The following is a 6471-nucleotide window of genomic DNA, read 5'->3' on the forward strand; positions in this document are numbered from 1 at the left end:
GCTTATAGGAATAATTTTGGAAACAACAACTATAGGCCATATCCTTCTAATAGTGGTAGTGGTTATTGTAATTCTTATGGTAATTCTTACAACAATTTGATGCTTGGCAATGTTTCTACTTCTACTACAAAGCGTGCAAAATTGCCTGAAACTGCTGAAACTGTTTGTGGTAAAAGGGCTGAATTTTTTCAAAGTGTTGGGGACAATGGTCCCATTGCTTTAGATCATAATGGTTTTGATTTTGATGATTGTCATATTTCTGAAGTTATTAAGTTTTTGCAAAATCTTGCTAGAAGTCCTAATGCTAGTGCTATAAACTTGGCCTTTACAAAACATATTACAAATGCTCTCATTAAAGATGGGGAAGAGGAATTAAAACTTGAAGCTTCTATCCCTAGGAAGTTGGAAGATGGTTGGGAGCCCATCATTAAAATGAAGGTCGATGATTTTGATTGTAATGCTTTATGTGATCTTGGTGCAAGTATTTCTGTTATGCCTGAGAAACTTTATGATATGCTTGACTTGCCACCTTTGGAATGTTGTTATTTGGATGTTAATCTTGCTGGTAATTCTATAAAGAAACCTTTGGGGAGAATTGACAATGTTCACATTACGGTTAACAATAACCTTTTCCCCGTTGATTTTGTTTTTTTGGATATTGAATGCAATGCATCTTGTCCTATTGTTTTGGGAAGACGCTTTCTTCGGACCGTTGGTGCTATTATTGATATGAAAGAAGGAAATATTAAATATCAATTCCCTCTTAAGAAAGGTATGGAACACTTCCCTAGAAAGAGAATGAAGATGCTTTTTGATTCTTTTATTAGAACAAATTATGATGTTGATGCTTCTTCTCTTGATGTTACTTGATTTTCACTTTCTGCGCCTAGCTGAAAGGCGTTAAAGAAAAGCGCTTATGGGAGACAACCCATTATTTTATTTCTGCAATTTTTGTTTTATTTTTGAGTCAAGGTGCTTGTTACTACTGTAGTAATACCGTTGTATCTTTATTTTCTTTCATTGTTGTGCCAAGTAAAGTCTTTGATAGAAAGTTGATACTAGATTTGGATTTCTGCGGAGAAACAGATTTTTAGCTGTCACGAATTTGAGTTTTTCTCTCTGTAGAAGAATCTAAAAATTCTGAAACAATTCATGAGTAATCCTCAGATATGTACAAAACTTTCATTCAACTAGATCTTTTCCATCTAAGCATGTTAAGTGCCTAAAAAAAAATCGTCTTTACGGACTGTCCTGTTTTTGACAGATTCTGCCTTTTATTTCGCATTGCCTCTTTTACTGTGTTTGAGTGGATTTCTGTAACATCCCAAAATTTTCCTAATTTTGGAATGTTAAAACTAACAAATCAAGTTGATTGAATTGTTTGACTTTGATTGAAATTATGAATGAAAAGAAATTTTGATGACTGTTTGATTTTTTTCAACCTTGCTTTAAAATATGATTTTTATACGAGTGGATTAACATGACTATTTAAATTGTTTGCATTTTTGTTCAGCCACTTGGTTTCTTTAGTTTGAACTAAAGTAATTACCCAGCCATACTAAATGTATAAAGAGAGAGAATAAAATGACATTTCCAATTAAAAGTAAAGTTTTGAAAAACCTTCTGTTCGGTGTTATTTGCATCTAAGTAACATTCTGTATTTTGGGAAAATAAAAGAGAGGTGATAATATGACTTCATCATGATTAATGTTGGATTTACTTTATATTTTAAATCTCATTTAAAAATGAATTATTTTGTATTTCGCGTTTGTTTGAATTTATTGAGTGAGTGAAACTGAAACTCCCATAAATTATAAAAAACTGCACTAGTACCTATATAGCCAAAGTGCATAAATTATTTTTGTATATTTTATTTCAGACGGAAAAGGGATTTCCCTATGCCCAATTTACTTGTTTTGGTTTTAACGATTTAATTGAATAATTATCTCTAAACTTTTTCCTAAATAAAAAAAAACAAAACAAAAACAAATGAAAGAGATGTGCACGTACCTGAGCCAGCCACGCCAAGATACAGCAACTGGCCCTCTCCTTCCGAGTTGAAAAAAAAAACACGCAAGGGCCCCACCAGTCATCTTTCTCCTCTGGTACTAGCTGGTAACGAACAGGGACTCCAAACCAAGCCAGAATCCCAGCGATTTCTCGACGAATTCGTTGAATCCTTGACCCCTACGTCACGAAATCCCTCTATATAAACTCCCGCATCGTCCCCTCTCCGTATTTTCAAAAATCGCAACTCTAGATCACCGAAAATTTGATTTCCGATCTCACCGGAGTTTCGCCGCTTCGAACTTGAACTGGAGGCTCCAGGACCTCCTTGCCTCCACGATTCTCTCTAAACTTCCTAGATCGTCGACCGCACTCTCCTCACCCCTTTTTCCGTCGCACAGGACCACGGGAACGAACAGACGAGGATGTCGGAATTTCGCCGGGCTTCATCGTTTTCAGCCGGAGATACACGCCGTTTGGGACCAGGAGGATCGCCGACGAGGACGGGAAGAAGATCACCACGTCGAGCCGCACCTCGTTGTCACCTTCAGAGTCGGAGGCCACCACGCCGTCGTTGCCATCCACACCGTCGCCGCGTCCTTCGTCCGCCGAGCACCACACCTGGTAACGCACCGCTCTCATACTCGTTCGCAGGAGATACCATGTACGTATCGTTGAACCGGTACAGCCTATCACATATTGGCACATGTGTGCTTTTTTTTTTTTTTTCCACCCGCACGTATGCGCTGATTGATTCGCGTTACAGTTTGTACTAGCTCATGTTAGATTTCAAAAATTCGTAACTTTAAATCTACAACTTTATTTTAGATTATGTTTCTTACTTTGAGTTCAGAATTATAAACTCTATATAATGATATTAATTTTTACAATTATAGATTTTATCAAATCTGTAAGTTAAAATTTGGAATTCAAATCCCGTGTTAGCTACCTTAGATCAGGATTTTCGATTCCACTAATAGCAATGCGTTAGCATTCTTTTTCCCAAACTTTTGAGTGAATCGAATCGCACCGTGCAATGTCGGAGGAGCTACGCTGAAGTCTACCGAGGCCTTTCAAGAACACAGCAGGAGTCGTCATATCTAGATGAGCACGTTCATCGCGACGAGTTCTAAACCGCGAAAACGCTAAATCTTTGAAAAATCATAGTTAAATATTTCTAACTCCATTTTCGTTGATTCTTTTTGCGTTAGTTTCATAATTTTAAGATCTACACTTTGGCGTTGGAATTTAGAATTTATCAATAAATAATATGCCTGTTTGAATTTCGGAAATTTTAACCTTAATTTGAACATATTTGGAGTTATATAAATTCTATCAAATTAATTCTTTTTGCAAATTGATCCTTATGACCATATCTAATATTTGGAACAAACATAACTACTGTAACACGAAATAAATATATAATTTAAAATTGTTTTGCATTTTCTTTGTTTTATATGATTATGTGTTTTATTTGGCTCTTTATTTGCAATGGTTGTTTATTGCGTGTAATTTTTCTATGCGTTAGATTTATTCGGAGTGCGCGAGAAAGTTCACAAGGAAGAAATCATCATGAAATTTTACTAAGGCAAGTTACACCTTTGTTCAAATTTATGTTCCAAGTTTTCTATGCATGTCTTTTTCCTTCAAATGATTAGTATGCATGTGTAGGATGTTTTGGTAGATTTTACTTAAATGTTTTACAAGTTCGCGTGCTATTTTGTAGATTGCCATGAGTAGAAGTATTACTTAGAAATATTTCCACTTTATATCATGGCCATAGGAATCCCTAAATTTTTCTAAGTGCTATGCTTATGCTACGTAAATATCAAAAGGGGTTCGAAACAAGAAAATTTTCTAAGTACTTGAGCTCTGTTTATGAGCGCAACTTTCTCCCAAAATCCTCCTTCAAAATAAAATTAAGTTTTCTTCTGGGCGGAATGGTTTTGACGTGACAACGAGTGTGGAGATTGGTGGAGGACTGCCGCCCAGGATCAAAGAAGTCTGCCATGTTCCAGATGTCAGAAGCTTCCAGTGCAACCACAATACAATATGGGCTCTGTCTTAGCTAAGTACTTAGTGGGAAACCTCGCCTGGGTACCGCCATTGGGAGGAATTTTGGGCACGGGCGGATCCGGAAGGTGGAGGGGCTGCTAAGGAAAAGTTTCGTCGTGACCTCGTCCTGGCCTTAATGAAGATGAAGAATTTTGGCAAAAAGGCTTGGTTGTGAATTGTGGGTAAAGAGCGCAACCTCTCGAGAGTGTTAACCTGATCGATCAGCCGTGTCCACGGTAACAGGACAATTTGAGCATCTGAAGGATGGAGCCTCTGAATGATTTCCTCTCTCTTTTAAAAAGAGTTTTCAAAACCCTATGGCGTGTGTAATATCGTTCATAGGTGGGTTTTGGAGCCTTGGTGTGTAATATCCAAGTGCTCGGGACTTGGTGTGTAATATCTAAGTGTTTGGGACTTGGTGTGTCATATCCAAGTGTTAGGTTGATTTGGACACTTGGTGTGTAATATCCATGTGCTCCACTCGGCCAATATTATTTATCAAAGTTTTGCAAAGTAGGATAAAAGAATTTTTCTCTTTAACTTTGTAAAAATTGGCTTTACGCAAATAAAACTCAAGCCTTCTCTTGTCTGCCTGCATGTAGATTTAGTCAATTTTCTCCTTCTTGGTGTAATTTGCCATACATTCAAAGTATTGACCAAATGTATTTGGTTGCACTCATGTGCAGAATACGAAGGTTGAAGAAAGGTGCGCTAGGATCGCGGGTCTACACTCAATGAGCCTGTGGCGTTGATGGACTCAATTTATCTTAAGTTTTTCGTTGCTTTTATTTGAGCTAGCCTTTGGCTATGTAAGTTGTAATTATTTGTACTCTGGATTATTCGAATCGTGTAATAAAGACTTGTGTTTTACATGATAATTTATCGACTGTGAGTGCTAGCTAATGATCCAGGGACTAGCATGTTTAATCACAGGGACTTTGGATCCTACCAGATCCGGGGTCGTTACAGATGGTATCAGAGCACAAGTTGACTGTAGGACGTGACCTTAGCCTTGGAAAACCTTAGAACTAATAATTTCTAAGTAATTTATAAAATACTCTATTACTTCTTATCTTCTGTCTTAAAAGTTTGAAATGTTTTATATTCTCTTACTTTTCAATATCTTAGTTGACCATTACCCATTTCACCAAAAGACTTCTCAAGATGACATTTATGAAGCATCAACACTACATCAATACTACAAGGTCTTCTCCAAAGGCGTTTTAAATTTGAATGTTCATTAAAGATGTTTCAAAGATTGAAGCTACAAGTGTCGAAGACTACGAAGATCTTGAAGGATAATGAAGAGTATTAAGACTTTCAAAGTCTCTGAAGATCTTGAAGATTCCAAGTGACCTATTAGGAACCAAAACTTGATATACTACGCTACAATCGTTAGATGCGATGATTTACGGTATGTTTGTTTTATGGTTTACTTGACAACAACGAATAAAACTTTTATCCAAATAAGTTTTTATTGGGCTATCCATGTATCTTTCTCTCTTCTAAGTCTATTCTCCCCTATCTTAAACCCTTGGAGGCCAAAATAGAGAAGGACTACAAAACAACAAACACAAAGAAAATGATCTTCTATGCAATTTAAAACTCAGAGAAGTGCACTCAACATGGCGTTCTAAGAAGCAAGCCTTTGAAGTCCAACAAGAAGCAATCATCAAATCAAGGTGGTACCAAGACAACCTCACCTGTTCATCCATATGTGCAAGTCAAGACAACGACATTAAGACATCCTAAAGATAGCAACTATCGAAGAAGTCAAAAAGATAGAGCTACCAACATAAGACGAGGCTTCAGAGTGAAACCATAGAATTTTGGCAACACCAAGGAAGATCCCTTTTAAGGGTGGTAGCAACCTAGTCTATCCCAAACCTTTTCTTTCTAGCCTTCTCGAATCTCGAGGACGAGATTCCTTTTAAGGGTGGTAGTCTGTAACATCCCAAAATTTTCCTAATTTTGGAATGTTAAAACTAACAAATCAAGTTGATTGAATTGTTTGACTTTGATTGAAATTATGAATGAAAAGAAATTTTGATGACTGTTTGATTTTTTTCAACCTTGCTTTAAAATATGATTTTTATACGAGTGGATTAACATGACTATTTAAATTGTTTGCATTTTTGTTCAACCACTTGGTTTCTTTAGTTTGAACTAAAGTAATTACCCAGCCATACTAAATGTATAAAGAGAGGGAATAAAATGACATTTCCAATTAAAAGTAAAGTTTTGAAAAACCTTCTGTTCGGTGTTATTTGCATCTAAGTAACATTCTGTATTTTGGGAAAATAAAAGAGAGGTGATAATATGACTTCATCATGATTAATGTTGGATTTACTTTATATTTTAAATCTCATTTAAAAATGAATTATTTTGTATTTCGCGTTTGTTTGAATT

The 6471-nt window shown here is 36.2% G+C and overlaps 1 long non-coding RNA gene across 1 annotated transcript; it reads left to right on the forward strand.

The window, feature by feature from the left end:
* Positions 1 to 2070: 2070 nt before the first annotated feature.
* LOC139832045 (uncharacterized) lies at positions 2071 to 4960 on the forward strand. Its single transcript, XR_011746549.1, has 3 exons — positions 2071 to 2631; positions 3536 to 3595; positions 4749 to 4960. It is a non-coding gene; the product is annotated as an uncharacterized lncRNA (long non-coding RNA).
* Positions 4961 to 6471: the final 1511 nt, after the last annotated feature.

Source organism: Lolium perenne, chromosome 6 (assembly GCF_019359855.2).
Source record: "Lolium perenne isolate Kyuss_39 chromosome 6, Kyuss_2.0, whole genome shotgun sequence".
NCBI classification, from domain to species: Eukaryota; Viridiplantae; Streptophyta; class Magnoliopsida; order Poales; family Poaceae; genus Lolium; species Lolium perenne.